General features: G+C 38.0%; 2 long non-coding RNA genes and 1 pseudogene across 9 annotated transcripts; all 3 read right to left on the bottom strand.

The window, feature by feature from the left end:
- LOC103411718 (4-coumarate:CoA ligase 1-like) overlaps positions 1–16,608 on the bottom strand; it is a 93,446-nt pseudogene that overhangs the window by 18,312 nt on the left and 58,526 nt on the right.
- Positions 583–10,183, bottom strand: LOC114826339 (uncharacterized). Of its 7 annotated transcripts, none has more exons than XR_011571267.1 (10): positions 9,808–10,183; positions 9,567–9,725; positions 9,393–9,461; positions 8,643–8,701; positions 3,294–7,700; positions 3,130–3,254; positions 2,888–3,047; positions 2,714–2,782; positions 1,964–2,022; positions 583–1,021 (listed from the first exon to the last, which is right to left on the bottom strand). It is a non-coding gene; the product is annotated as an uncharacterized lncRNA (long non-coding RNA). The 7 variants fall into 7 exon arrangements; XR_011571262.1 differs by having other exon boundaries at positions 3,130–7,700; positions 9,808–9,932; positions 9,972–10,183; XR_011571266.1 differs by having other exon boundaries at positions 3,130–7,700; positions 9,567–9,715; positions 9,808–9,932; positions 9,972–10,183.
- Positions 14,913–16,561, bottom strand: LOC139188089 (uncharacterized). 2 transcript variants are annotated; one of them, XR_011571271.1, is made up of 3 exons: positions 16,372–16,561; positions 16,010–16,076; positions 14,913–15,145 (listed from the first exon to the last, which is right to left on the bottom strand). It is a non-coding gene; the product is annotated as an uncharacterized lncRNA (long non-coding RNA). The 2 variants fall into 2 exon arrangements; XR_011571270.1 differs by lacking the exon at positions 16,372–16,561 and having other exon boundaries at positions 16,010–16,257.

Below are 16,608 nucleotides of genomic sequence, written 5' to 3'. Positions count from 1 at the left end.
ATGTTTAATATCAAGTTAATCAAATTGTATTTTAAATTATAACGGAAGGATTAATCTTCTTGCTCGTAGGTGTGGATTAATTCTTTTGGTTCGACTTACAATGGCATGATATGATTTATATGTTGTACTAGTTGTGAGGGCTTTTTCATCTTGCTCATAAGTGTTGAAATTTTTCTCATGAAAGTAATTGATATGGTATATGAACTAGTGTCAAAAACATGTTAATTCATCTTGCTCGTAGGTGTTGAATTAATTATGTTTTATGAAGTTTTGTTTGCAATTGTAGTAGAAGTTTGCATTAAAGATGACCTGAGATGATAAAAGTTGAGACATATTTAGGTAATTAAAGTTCATCTCTGTAATCATAATTTGACGGTGTTTCATGTGAATGAGGATTTTAGCATGTGTGATTATGAAGGTTTTGGGTTGTGTCAACCTTACAACCTTGCTAGTTCCATGTTGAAAGACTTATTTGACAGAAACTTGTATCAAGGATAGGATGTTGTCACAACTACATGGCCATTAAAGTGACATTAATTTCCTATCTGAAGTATAAACATAAATATTATATTTGTAGACAAGTGGGAGAATGTTGGATTTATTCCAATGTAAATCAACCTTAAATGATCTACAACGTATAATAGGAATGTAATTTTGGAGATTAATGTAGATATTGTGATTTGATCTCCTAAAGATATCAATCTATCAATCTATAATAGATGTCTTGTAATACAAGTAAGATTGACAAAGTCCTCGGTTTTATGTGATTATGATACTTAACTCATAGGCTAAAAAAGTGGTATTTGGGATTTCTTTATGGACAGAACCTTAATTGACACACCCCGTCCCGAAGGAGGGCATGCTGGCCGTCACGTGAGAGTGACGTAACCATTTGCACAGTACGGAAGCTTTAAGATACAATTCCTAAGTTGATACACCCGAAAGTGAGTCCTAATTTTGTCCAATCTGTCAGAACACCGTCGAATTCCTCGTAGTCACCACACCTTTGTGATTCATGAACCTGGAGGGGCGCAAAACCAAAATTGAGTGGGTCAGTAAAACAATTCTTTTTCAAATCCAAACATTTCTCAAAACGTTGTAACCCCTCTCCGTAAAACCTGTATACTTTCCCAGAAATGTAAAATATAAATATACATATATATTCTCAATACTTCAATTCATTAACTCAACATTTTTCAGTACAAATATGCCATGCCATGTCTAAATTCAACAGTATAATATGAATGCATCAACATAAATCAGGTGAAAGAAAATAATCAACCGGGGACCCTACAATGGTCCTGTACGGTTGAATCTAGAGCTCAAAATATCATCTAACCGGAGTCACCAACTGTGACCTGTACGGCCATGCCGGAGTCACCTAGTATGACCTGTACGGCACTACACTGCACATAAGTCGGAATTACCTAATGTAATCTGTACGACTTAATGGTGTAATAATATGCTCTAGTGCTTTTCTCATCAATCATCTGTGCACATAATCTAAGGTCACCTACCAGTCGGAACCCCTCTAATGGTCTGTACGACTGGCATGTCGGAACCACCCCCGGTGGTCTGTACGACTAGCATCTACTTGGATCCAAGGTGAGCATACGATGCGGTGAATAATAATAAGCACTAATACCAAGGTGCAGTTTATGAGCTTAACATATCTCAACATCATCATAACAGTAATAATACTCACCTGATACTCACCTGTGTGTCCACAGCACCATTTCATATATATGCATCATATCTCAATTCATACTTTTCATATCATTTCATGCATGGCAATTCGATTCACATTTCTATATACTTTTCATATCATTTCTATGCATGGCATTTCAAATCACATTTTTCATATGAATCTATGCATGGCATTTGAAAGCATACTTCCGTTAAATTCAATTTCTGGGAAAACGTCAAGTACATATATATACGGAAAACAAAACTGCCCACTCACCTGGAGTTCGTCCAACAACTCCCTAGCACCACACATCAAGGCGTCACGACGATCGCCGCCTAGAATAGTTATCAAATCCAGGCTCAGAATTCATATCGATAAAATATATAACTTATATAAAATACGTCACTACGTAGTTCGATTCGGAAGATCCACCACTCAGATTTTAAATCCATAACTTCCAGAGGTCCACATTATACCTCTAGGACAACATCCTAAAATTTCATTACCATCCAACGGTCGGATCTCCGTCAATTTCCAAAACTAAGTGACGGTTAACATTTTATATTATGGACTTACAATTCCAATTCCGGAAGATCCGTAACTCGGATTCCTAATCCATAAGTTCCAATAGTCCTTAAATATTACGTATTGCAACGTATCAAAGTTTGGTGACGATCCAACGGTCGGATCATCAATTCACATTTTCACCAAAACTATAAAACGTTATTCGAACACCTAACCAACAATCCTTAATAACTTTCTCATACGGTGCTCAAATTGGGTATATGAATATACCACGGTGATCTACTCGACGTCACGGACGTCGACATATTTTTAAAATAATTTTATTTTTATTTTTATTTTTTACTGTAGCACCTTCTTCTTCCTTGGGTCGCCGGACTGGTTTTTCCGGCGGCCGTTTTTCCGGGCAGTTTTTCAAATTGCCATAACTTTGTCATTTCTCAACGAAATCAAGTGATTCAAAAACGAAAGTTGTAGCCCTTGAAGAGACAAAGAGAATGGTACCTTGCACAACACCTAGTTCGCCGTGGTTTGGCCGGAAACTGCCTCGAAAGCCTCGGAGGTCGCCGGAAACTGGGTATTTTTCAAATGAGTATAACTTCTTCAATACTCAACGAAATTGAGTGAAACAAAAAGGAAAGTTGTAGTACTTGACGAGACGAAGAGATTGATACCTACCTCGACTCCTAACTCGCCGGGGATTCGCCGGAAAATGCCTCGAAAGCTCCGGCCAAACTTTGAACTCGTCGATCTCCGTGTTCTTTCGTCCAAAAACTTCCAACGAAGCACTCCGAGCTTCGTGGGAACCTCCTAGAGCTCCCTGTGAGCTTAGATTTCCCTAAAACACAACATATTCAAAGATCATGAACAGTGCTCTTCACGGGAACTTTTAAAACTACGTTTTCCGAAGTAGAACTTACCTGAAATTGATGTCTACGTGATCGTGGAAGTTCCAGGAGTCCAAATGTGGTCTTACCTTGGACGTTTGTTTATGTTTTAGGTGGTTTTGGGTGAGGTTGAGCGTCGGAGAGGAAGAGAGAGAGAACTGAGAGTGAGAGAGAGTCGTGAGGGAAGAGAGAGAGACAGGGTACGGGAAAGAGGGAAAGAATTAAGGGGTGTGGGATCCTACCCAATCCCCAACTACAAAATTCTAACATAAATTTAAATCTAAGTCTCCACTCTACTTACCAAATTTTAGGAGCTTAGATATAACGAACGTAAAAATTATACCTTAGTCACGTATTAGGGGCATTTTCGTAATTTCACGTCCTTGGAATTAAAAATTCCGGGACGGGCTGTGACAATCTCCCCTCCTTATAGAATTTCGTCCCCGAAATTCCAGCAACCAACTAAATCATCTATACTCATACAATTTCCTCGGGTAAATCTCTCTCATCCGATTCTCTTTCTCCAACATAATTTTCTACTGAATGATTTCCTTCACAAAGCTTTTACCACTTACTCTGTCTCAATTCTCAGGACCTTCTTTTTCCAATCCAAAGTCGTCCTTGGTTCCTTATCAAGTCGAATCCAATTTAATTCTCAATAGTTGCACCAGAATCCCATGTGACGAGTCTGCCACCTAGTGACAACGCATCGAAATATAATGCATTATGCACCTTAGACAATTTTGAAGGCATCATAAACTTATATGCAACTTCATCGATTCTTTTAATGATCAAAACGGTCTGATGTGTTTAAGACTTATCTTGTCTTTCTTTCTGAATCTTACTATTTCTGTTCATGGTGAAATTCCAAAATATCAAACCATTTACCTTACACACTCGATTAGTGGCATATCCATCTGTTGATCTCTTTTGCCATTCCTGGTTACTTCAGGTTAACTTAATCACCTGAATACTTTGAGGAGACTCATCCATAGTCTCAGGGTCTACTAAAACTCCTTCGTGATCGAATCTTTCTTTTTCCCCTTCTTTCCTTGCCTTGGTTAATTCTTAAATTTCCTCGTCAAATGTTTAAGTTTCGAGTACGACCTTACCAAACATGCCTAACTTGAAATCTAACAAGTAGAGCTTCTTCTCGATCTCCAGTTCTCAACTTTACTTCAGTTGATTTCCGATCCACAAGAAGATAATCTTGGCAAACGTACCAATCATTAATTCTTACTAGAGTCTTCTCATCAAGTGCTTCAGCTACAACAATTCACGATCACCCTGATCGTACAATCATAATCACTAAGTAATTCAATCCACCTTTGTTGCCTCATATTGAAATCCTTCCGAGTAAACAAATATTGGAGACTCTTTTGATTTGTAAAATCTTGCATTCTTATCAACATAGAATGTCTCCATAACTTCACAGCAAGGATGGTAATCGTGACTTCCAAATCACCAGTAGGGTAATTCATCTCATGAGATTCCATTTGTCGTGAAACGTATGCAATCACCCTAACATTTGCATCAACATGCATCCAATACCATTCAAGAAACATCACTAAAAATTTATGATTACCACTATTCTCTGGGATTACTAAAATACGTGCATGAGTAAGGAAATACTTCAGTTGTTGAATCCTTTGCTCACAATTTCCTTCCCATTCATACATAACCTCTTTTCTCAACAGTCTCGTCAATGACAAAGCAATGACTGAAAAAAATTTTCACAACCATCCAAGATAGCCTGGTAAGCTAAGAAATTCTAAATCTCAATTACGACTCGTGGTTGTTCCAAATTCTCAATTTCTGCTATCTTTTAAGGATTCACTTGAATACCTTAAGAATATATAACAAATCTCAGAATGCCACATGATTCATCTAACTTTAGCATTTGCTACTTAGCATACAACCGACATTCTTCCAATCTTTGTTCCACCGACTTAATACGTTTACATGTTCTGCTCTGGCTCAGAATATGCCAGAATATCTTCAATGAAAATGATATCTATTTATCAAGGCATTATTGGAATACTTCATCCAATAACTCATAAAACAACATGAGTATCCATATAGCATCACCAAACTTCATAAAGACTATAACGAGTCCATAAAAAAACAATCTTAGGAACAACGTTACTCATAATCTTCAATTGATAATAAACAGACTTCAAGTCAATCTTTGAAAATATACAAGCACCTTTGAACTGATCAAATGAGCATCAATACACCACAATGGATAACGGTTCTCATTCGTTACCCGATTCCATTATCTATAATTAATGAACAATCTCTAAGTCCATTTCCTTTCTCACCAACAAACTGGTGCTCCTCAACAGTGTTGTACTAGGTTGAATAAAACTTTTATCAACCAATTCTCTCAACTGAATTTCCTATTCCCTTAATTCATCCTGAACCAATCTCCAATATAAATTTATACCTGGCAACAAATCAATAGTGAACCTCATATCTCTGCCTGAAGGAAATCCAGGTATACTTTCAAGGAAGACATCAAGAAAGTCTAACCCCTTTTGACATTATTCACACTACTCCAAACAACATCATTTAGCACCACATGAGCTAAGTATTTTTGACAGCCTTTCGAAAACAATTGCTTTGCTCTCACAGCATAAATAACGGCCTGACTCAATCCATTTTGCATACTTACAAAAGTAATCTCTGGTCATCCAGATCGATGGAAAGTAACTGGTTTCCCGTAATATTCCATCTAGTCACAACTATAAATAATCAATCTAATGGAATAAAATTAACTGACCCAATACATACTTTATTATTACTGAACATTCTAAATAAGTACAACACTAACATAAAATAACATACCGGTTTGCTTGCTTAACGAATCCACGAATGAGTTATTAATATTACGGTCTGCAGCCCGCAATACTGATAAATCATCGTTGTCTCGATAAGTAAGCAACAATTCCCAAAGGTGTAATACTATCATTTTTTTTTTCATTAGAATACACATATACGCCTCTATCACGTTCCAACATTACTTTCTTTGGCATCATCGTCCATACTCAGAAATATATCAGCCGGAGTCAACTAGAATGACCTGTACGGCTGATTCTCCAGCTCAACCATCTATGCTAGCACATTAGTCGGAGTCACTTATAGTGACCTGTACGACTTACACATCAATTCCCCAGTAAATACGTCGGCCGGATCCACATCTTGTGGTCCGTACAGCCGAGCCTATAACTCACCAATTTCTCATGTGTCAGCCGGATCCACCTCTTGTGGCCTGTACGGCTGAACATATAACTCATCAAATCTCTCGGTACTCATGGTTAATCCAACCAAACTACTAAGTCCATAACTCTGCTGAATTGACACTATGATATCATGGAAAATTGTTGAGTACAACTGATTATAGGGACGATTCACAATTATGTGTCCCCTCTGTTTACATAAACACATTCATTAATTTCACATTTCCCAAAGTGTTAATTTTGTACCTGCTGCACAAGGTACATTTCCTTTACTCGAGACACCTTGTCTCAAATATCTGGGATTATCAGTATATCCATCACTTTTATTCTGACCAGCGACATTAAAAACTCAGCTGGAAGAATTAACTCTAGCTTCATTTCTTTCGAAGCTCTGAATCTTTCTATATCCTTGATATGACGAATCATTAACTCTATCGTCTTCTTTTGATTCCCATTCATTTCTTATTCTTCTTTATTCTCGTTGCTCATGTTCTCAGAGTCCTCAAGACTCAACAACATCTAGCATACTCCTGATAAGAACTACAATGGATAGTGGTCACCCAAAATACCACTTCCCTTTTTGCCACCCAGCTTAAAACAACATAACACCTCCACCAAATTAACAACAATATCTGGATGGAACGAGGCAAGTCTGAAAACTTTCTATAATATCCCTCGATCATCACCTTCCTTGTCTCATATTTGTAAACTCTTGTTTACTACCATCGATCAATGCCGGAGGAATAAACTTTTCCTTAAACAAGTCCTTAAACAATTTTAAATCGGCTGTTCCTCCGGTGACAACAAATCATACTCCTGTTTCCACCAGGATACAAATTCATACCCAAAACTAGGTAGTCGTCTCAACCCCTTGTCAAAAGGAAATTTCCATTGACTTGCATAATCTGAAACATCTTTTCCAAATGGTTAAACCGTTACTTCGCTCCCTCAGGTTCATCATTTCATAAGGTGATTCAAATTCAACTCATAACCCGTCTTAAAATGTCAATTTTTATAATAGACTGAATCACCATAAAAATAGTTTCCCCCAAACCGCTAAATCAGGGAGACTAAATTCCTCTAACTACGTGGTTTGCTACGAGGCGGTGTAGTTCTGACAGAATTCACTCAGAAATTCTCAAGATGTCCAGGATTGCAACCATGCTCTGATACCAACTGACACACCCCGTCTCGAAGGAGGGCATGCTGGCCGTCACGTGAGAGTGACGTAACCATTTGCACAGTACGGAAGCTTTAAGATACAATTCCTAAGTTGATACACCCGAAAGTGAGTCCTAATTTTGTCCAATCTGTCAGAACACCGTCGAATTCCTCGTAGTCACCACACCTTTGTGATTCATGAACCTGGAGGGGCGCAAAACCAAAATTGAGTGGGTCAGTAAAACAATTCTTTTTCAAATCCAAACATTTCTCAAAACGTTGTAACCCCTCTCCGTAAAACCTGTATACTTTCCCAGAAATGTAAAATATAAATATACATATATATTCTCAATACTTCAATTCATTAACTCAACATTTTTCAGTACAAATATGCCATGCCATGTCTAAATTCAACAGTATAATATGAATGCATCAACATAAATCAGGTGAAAGAAAATAATCAACCGGGGACCCTACAATGGTCCTGTACGGTTGAATCTAGAGCTCAAAATATCATCTAACCGGAGTCACCAACTGTGACCTGTACGGCCATGCCGGAGTCACCTAGTATGACCTGTACGGCACTACACTGCACATAAGTCGGAATTACCTAATGTAATCTGTACGACTTAATGGTGTAATAATATGCTCTAGTGCTTTTCTCATCAATCATCTGTGCACATAATCTAAGGTCACCTACCAGTCGGAACCCCTCTAATGGTCTGTACGACTGGCATGTCGGAACCACCCCCGGTGGTCTGTACGACTAGCATCTACTTGGATCCAAGGTGAGCATACGATGCGGTGAATAATAATAAGCACTAATACCAAGGTGCAGTTTATGAGCTTAACATATCTCAACATCATCATAACAGTAATAATACTCACCTGATACTCACCTGTGTGTCCACAGCACCATTTCATATATATGCATCATATCTCAATTCATACTTTTCATATCATTTCATGCATGGCAATTCGATTCACATTTCTATATACTTTTCATATCATTTCTATGCATGGCATTTCAAATCACATTTTTCATATGAATCTATGCATGGCATTTGAAAGCATACTTCCGTTAAATTCAATTTCTGGGAAAACGTCAAGTACATATATATACGGAAAACAAAACTGCCCACTCACCTGGAGTTCGTCCAACAACTCCCTAGCACCACACATCAAGGCGTCACGACGATCGCCGCCTAGAATAGTAATCAAATCCAGGCTCAGAATTCATATCGATAAAATATATAACTTATATAAAATACGTCACTACGTAGTTCGATTCGGAAGATCCACCACTCAGATTTTAAATCCATAACTTCCAGAGGTCCACATTATACCTCTAGGACAACATCCTAAAATTTCATTACCATCCAACGGTCGGATCTCCGTCAATTTCCAAAACTAAGTGACGGTTAACATTTTATATTATGGACTTACAATTCCAATTCCGGAAGATCCGTAACTCGGATTCCTAATCCATAAGTTCCAATAGTCCTTAAATATTACGTATTGCAACGTATCAAAGTTTGGTGACGATCCAACGGTCGGATCATCAATTCACATTTTCACCAAAACTATAAAACGTTATTCGAACACCTAACCAACAATCCTTAATAACTTTCTCATACGGTGCTCAAATTGGGTATATGAATATACCACGGTGATCTACTCGACGTCACGGACGTCGACATATTTTTAAAATAATTTTATTTTTATTTTTATTTTTTACTGTAGCACCTTCTTCTTCCTTGGGTCGCCGGACTGGTTTTTCCGGCGGCCGTTTTTCCGGGCAGTTTTTCAAATTGCCATAACTTTGTCATTTCTCAACGAAATCAAGTGATTCAAAAACGAAAGTTGTAGCCCTTGAAGAGACAAAGAGAATGGTACCTTGCACAACACCTAGTTCGCCGTGGTTAGGCCGGAAACTGCCTCGAAAGCCTCGGAGGTCGCCGGAAACTGGGTATTTTTCAAATGAGTATAACTTCTTCAATACTCAACGAAATTGAGTGAAACAAAAAGGAAAGTTGTAGTACTTGACGAGACGAAGAGATTGATACCTACCTCGACTCCTAACTCGCCGGGGATTCGCCGGAAAATGCCTCGAAAGCTCCGGCCAAACTTTGAACTCGTCGATCTCCGTGTTCTTTCGTCCAAAAACTTCCAACGAAGCACTCCGAGCTTCGTGGGAACCTCCTAGAGCTCCCTGTGAGCTTAGATTTCCTAAAACACAACATATTCAAAGATCATGAACAGTGCTCTTCACGGGAACTTTTAAAACTACGTTTTCCGAAGTAGAACTTACCTGAAATTGATGTCTACGTGATCGTGGAAGTTCCAGGAGTCCAAATGTGGTCTTACCTTGGACGTTTGTTTATGTTTTAGGTGGTTTTGGGTGAGGTTGAGCGTCGGAGAGGAAGAGAGAGAGAACTGAGAGTGAGAGAGAGTCGTGAGGGAAGAGAGAGAGACAGGGTACGGGAAAGAGGGAAAGAATTAAGGGGTGTGGGATCCTACCCAATCCCCAACTACAAAATTCTAACATAAATTTAAATCTAAGTCTCCACTCTACTTACCAAATTTTAGGAGCTTAGATATAACGAACGTAAAAATTATACCTTAGTCACGTATTAGGGGCATTTTCGTAATTTCACGTCCTTGGAATTAAAAATTCCGGGACGGGCTGTGACATTAATGCCTTAGTTAGTATAAATACTAACTATTGAGCAAAAATTGTACATAATATGTAAACAAATAATTCCCTTGACACAATCTCACCCTCGTTCATTTTTTCGAAGAGGGTTTTATTAGTTTAAGTTCAACCCATTCTAGGCTACGCGCCTATTAACTACAACCTTTTGTTTTGGGAAAGGAATACCTTTTGATTATAATATGAATAAATCGTAACTTGAGGATTTGGGTGTTTATTTGATTTTGTAACTGCATATAGGTAAAACCCTAGATTGCCTACGTACCCTTGTTGAGGGATCAAGTCACTTGTAGTTCCTTGTATGCTTGATACTAGTTCGGATTTGATGCCTTGTACAGTTTTAGCTCATACGGGTGAGAACTTTGCGCCATTGGAGCGTTTAATGCCTTGTGCAGTTTAGGTTCTTGCAGGTGAGGACTTTAAGCCATTGGAGCTTTTAATGCCTTATGCAGTTTAAACTCGTGTAGGCGAGGACTTTAAGCCATTGGAGTGTTTGTGCCTAGTGCAGTTTAGGCTCTTGCAGCCAAGGACTTTAAGCCATTGGAGCTTTTGATTTGGCTTCATGCCATATGAGATTTTTCTTCAGCTTCATTGCTTGAGCAACATACATTAATTGGAAATCTAGGAATTGTGCTTCTAGACTTTTCCTTTACTCTTCGTAGAGTTTGTAATTACTTGGTCAGAAGTGAATTTAATCTATATAAACCAGGGATTCATCTTGATTTCGTGGTTGCGTCTAAAATTTGATATCAGACTGCCTACGTATCCTTAACGAAATCAAACCGACGTAGTTCGTATATTATCTCAATATTTTTAGGAAACAATGATGTTTTTCAATCTTTGGTGTCATAGAGCCACTGCCGTGAGTTTTAATCCATGGACCATGCTTATAATACTCACGTGAGTAGCCCTCTCTTGATGTAACTTTTCCTTTCTTTATTATATATATTTGTAGTGTTTGGATCAAACAGGCTCATAAGATGGAAAAAGACACATGGCAGCCCTCTCCTTTTTATTATATATATTCTTCTTTTGATTTTTCGACCTCATTCAGTATGGGTCCTTGAACCCATTTGACCCACCAAACTCCTGACAACAAACTTTTACTCTCTCCTTTTTTTATGTGACTCTTCCAAGTCCAAAAACTTCTCCTTTTCTACGCGGCCAAGCTCCCACGTGAGGTGCAGCTTTATTCATTCCCCCCTCTTGCGAAATGGCCTCAGAAGTCCTCTTTTTCTTGACTCTAAATTTCGGTGGTCTTCCTTTAGAAGCAAGCGACTATTCCGATATACTTGGACTTCCGTGGACTTCATTATGTTTCAAACTTCTATTTGGATTGGGTATCCATGGATTTTAGAGTAAGAATGGGTAAGGTTTGTTGGAGTTTAGATTTTTTGCTCCAATTACTTCAATTTTCCATCATTTCTCTTTAAACCACAAAGTCACACTTTAAGCAAGACATGAGAGTTCTCATCTTTCTACTGCCTTGTTCTTTTGCTTGTGTGCTTCCTTTGTGTATTGAAAACTCAAAACAAAGAGGGGAAGAAATCAAGCAGGTTACCCATTTTGTTTTCTTTATGTTCTGGGTTTGCTTATGTATTTGCAGTGGAATGAAACTCTAACTGCGATGAAATTATCAATTATTTCATGCAGGCATCCCAGGCAACGACCACTCTTCTATTTGGTTGTTGGACATACTAATTTTGCAGTACCGAGTTCGTTGAAAACAAGTATTGATTCATGGCTCCAAAGGTGAGGAGTGTACTCTGAAATTTGTAGGGCGCTCTTATAGTATTTGCTGCATTTTAAATGAGTTTTGATGTACTAGAGTGTAAATAATCTCTGGCATTTCTGTTTCCACAGGGGAAATTATTTGACTGGTCTTGACAATGGGGATTTGGACACCCTTTGTGTTCCCATTCATATTTCGTCTTAGATACTTGCCATATTTTCTAATTAACCCTTGTACAAAGTGATGTTTTTCCCAAAATCTTTTGTAGTTTTGACTTGTCTTCTAGTTCCTTGGGTGTTTGCCATGTGAATGAGTTTCCTAAATAATTTGGCAGCAATCTTTTCCTTCTTTGTAGACTTGGGACGGCAAGTGTTTAATATAAAGGCTATGAACCCTTTTTCTTTTTTGTCTCATCTTCTCGTGGCAAAGAAGGCTTTGAAACTTCTTTTAAATGTTTGTGGCAAAGAATCAGGTGAAAATTTTTGATACAATGAAACTCTTTGTCCCATCTTCACGTGACAAAGAAGGCTTTGAACCTTGTTTTAGCTGTTATTTTAAAGATTGGGAAATTTTCCTTTCTTTCCTTGTCTTTATTAAAGGTTGAATTGGGAACTTCCTTTTGTGGAATTTAGACCAAACATGAATCGGTCAAGGGGAGCCAAAGTTGCATTTTGCTTCTTTTCCCTTGTTTATTTGTCCACAAATGCATCTGTTTTCTCATTGGATCGCAAAAGAATGACTTTCAAATTGCATGGGTTTCTTCTGGCTTTTTGCGATATGGCATTTACCAAACCCATCTCCTTCAAGCCGCATAATGTACGGACGGCAAGTATGGGTTACTTAGACTTTGATTGGAACTTCACAGGGTGGTCTAGGCCACCCTGAAGAAATTCATGGGATGCTAGAGATTATTCCTGCTGTAGTCAGTGGGCAGTCTAGATCTTTTTTTTCATTTCTCTTTTAAACGTTGCAATTTTCTTGTATAAACTGAAGATTACAGACTTCTAGGTAGTTGATTACACCCTCTTTTTTTTCACTTTTGCCTGCAACACAACATTTAAACAAGAGCGATGAATGAATTAACAAAACTTGTTTCATACCTGGCGATGAATGTTCTTCTTTTGGATCTTGACTCTAAAGCACAAATGATTGAACTGCTTGCTCTCTTTTCTGGCAGCACTTCGTTGCTTTTGGAATTTTCTCTCAAAGTTTCTCTATTTTTCTATAGAGTATCTCCTTTTTTTTATCTTTCTTGCTGCAGGTGATGCCTATTCATAGGCATCCTAGGAAAGCTCTAGAATATGTTGCATGGGGGAAGTTGGAGGCCATGACCTCCTGCCACTTTTACTTAACCTCTCCCACTAACTTTTGCAGTTTTTTTTTTTACGCCCTGCGGAGAAATAGGTGGTTTTTCGTGTTGCACGTTTTCTTCCCCCTTTTGTAGGAAGAAATTCATATTTTATTTTTTTATTTGTTTATTTCTGGATGTTGTTTTGTATGTAAGGCCCATCCTCACCTTTTGGGCTGGATTACATTTTGTTTTTGCCTTGTAGTTTGGCCTAATTTATATGGACTCTATTTTTTATATGTCATGTGTTTTTATTGTTCAACACTAACGTCCGTACAAACCTTAGATACTCAACAAACGCTTCCCATAAAGTAGTTGTATTTGGCTAGGTGCTTTGTAGAAGACTTTGGTGTTCCCGCAAACTACATCCTTTCTCTGGTTGGTCTCCAATGGCTATCGCTTCATGATCAAGTCAGTCAACTACTTTTTTGTGTTTTAATTAAATAATCATATAAGGTTTACAGAGGAGATGTTTTGGGATGGGGATGACAGGGAGTTTAGACCGGTAGATGATGTCGTTTTGGATAGTTTCCATAGCCATCTCTTGGGGGAAAAAAGGATTATCCATAAAGAAAAAAGACACCAAAACGATTGGTTTATTTTGAGCAAAATTGGAGCTTTTACAGGCCTGTAAGGGATCTTCATAACAGGAGGTGTTGGGGCGGTTTGTTTTGAGCAAAATTGGATCTTTTATAGGCCCATAGGGGATCTTCATAAGAGGGGGTGTTTTTTTTTTTTGTTGGGGGGGGGGGGACAGATTATGGAATTGTTTGGGGGTGAAGCCATGATGGTGAATAATTGGTGTTGGTGAATGATGATTGGAGGCTTCATAACAAGAGGTGTTGGGGGGATTTGTTTTGAGCAAAATTGGAGCTTTTATAGGCCCATAGGGGATCTTCATAACGGGAGGTGTTTTTTGGGGGTGGCGAGGGGGGAATTATAGAATTGTTTGGTGGTGAATCCGTGATGATGAATAATTGGAATTGGGGTTGGTGAATGATGACTGGAGGTGGAAGGTAGACCTGGTAATTTTTTAGACTACTTGTTAACACAACACAAAAATAACGGGTTTCGGATCGACATGATAATTAATCAGGTCATTATCGGTCACACGATAAAAACCCGTTAATAATAATTATTAACAGGTTTAAACGAAGGTGACACGCGGGTAATCCGTTTCGACACGTTAAGAAAAAAGTTATTTTGATGATTTTAATTTTTTAAACTACTGAAGGAACTTACTGTAAAATACACTAACCATAGTGTATATATGTATATATTGTATGTTAAATATGTATTATTGTATTATTATTCTATACAAATGTAAAAAGGGGAACTTTAACGAAAAATTTCCGGTACTGTTCATTTTAACGAAAAACCACATTTTTATACTAAAAAGTCAATTCTGATACTATTCACTTTACCCTTTATTTTGTCCTTATCGTTAAAACTCAAAGTTTTCAAGCCATTTTCATTAGTTTTCCTATATAAAAAAGTTTTATTTATTTATTTATTTTTATAGTATGCTATAGGCAAAGTGACACACCCCGACCAAAGAACAAGGCGTTCTGGCCATCACGTGAGGGCGACGTAGTCATGTGCACAGTGCAGAAGCAATAAGGATAAGAAATATACGAATAAATAAGAACCGAAAGCTAATTAATGTGCACTAATAAGCAGAAAGTGCTAGGAATGAGATACAAGTGTAAATATACCTAATCAGAGCATAGAAGTCTAAGTGCAGTCCAGTAGGACAAGTACTAGTTATACAGTACTAGAAGAAGCCCTACGAATATTATACTTTGTCAGAGCCGCCAGGATCCACAAATGCCATCAACAGCAAGTCTACCTAAAACCTAGTAGGGCGCAAAACAAAAAGTGTGAGTGGGCAAAAACAAAGCTTTTCAAAATCATTTCATTTACCAAAAGCTCTTAACCCTCGCCGTAAAACATGTATAATTTTCCCAAAAATGGAATATAAATATAAATATATATATATATATATATATATATTAAATCATGCTTCACAAATCCATAATCATAAGTATGCCATGCCAAAAATATAAAACATAATAAGTAATTCAGGTGAAAATAAATTCATGGAAATAACATATTAGCCGGAATCCTTGCAGAAGTCTAAACGGTTGAATTCATAGCTCATTAATCAATCTAGCCGGAGTCACTACAAGTGACCTATACGGCACTACATTGCACACGAGTCCGAACCACTGTACGGGTTTGTACGACAAGACTAGGTGTAATATAGTTATGCTCAATGCTATGCACTCATGATAGCTATGCGATAAATCGCTAGTCAACTACGAGTCGGAACCACCTATGATGGTTTGTACGACATGATTGTGCACCTAAATTGGATCCAATGTGAGCATAAGGTGCGGGAGATGACATTATAAACAGGCTTGTACCATATCTCTGGCTAAATCACAACCACCTGAGGTTCAGGTTTATGAGCTATATGCTTCTCAATTAATCACAACCGTTATTCACATTCACAATTCATAAACTCACATGAGCTTACCTGAGCGTCTACAGCACCACAATTATATATTATGCATCATATACTAATTCATATGTTGAATATAAATTATATGCATGGCATTTCATATGCATGGCATTTCAAGGCATACATTCATTTAAACGCATTTTTTGGGAAAATATCAAGTATATAAGTATATACTGAAAACCAAAGGCTCACTCACTGGTATGTTGAAGGGTTGTAACCCCCGAGTCGCCCTTGACTGCGCTCGTCCTCGAGATAAGTCTCCCCTATATGCGAAACAACTATAAAAAAGTTAATTTAAAGCACATAACCAATACTAGCTAATAACTTCTCATACATTGCTCAACTGAGGTATATAAATATACCATCGTGACCTACACAACTCCATGAACACATCCAAAATTTTAAAATAATTTTTGGAGCCGTCACGCGCCGTCACGCACCGTCACGCGCCGACAAGGGCACAACCCTACAAGCGGCCACGCGCAGGGAACCCTAACGGAATCCCCTAACCCCGTTAGGAATATTTCGTTAAAAAGTAACAGAAACCGTTAATTCTACCTGACGGCGTCATAATATTCCGTCAAAGTTTGACGGAATATTTTCTGTCTTCTACCTTCGAACTCTGGCGACTGTCGTCATCACCAGAAACTGGAAAATCTTAAAATCCTTATAACTTCTTCATTTTTGAACCAAAACTCATGAAACTTAAATCAAATTGAAACTTACAACGAGTAAAACACATTCTTACCAATTTTGAAGCTCCAAAAATCACGGGATCTCACCGGAGAAGACACG

The sequence above is a fragment of the Malus domestica genome, chromosome 09 (assembly GCF_042453785.1).
Source record: "Malus domestica chromosome 09, GDT2T_hap1".
Classification (NCBI taxonomy): domain Eukaryota; kingdom Viridiplantae; phylum Streptophyta; class Magnoliopsida; order Rosales; family Rosaceae; genus Malus; species Malus domestica.
Note: the sequence above shows the minus strand (reverse complement) of the source record. Positions and strands in the feature narration are given on the sequence as shown.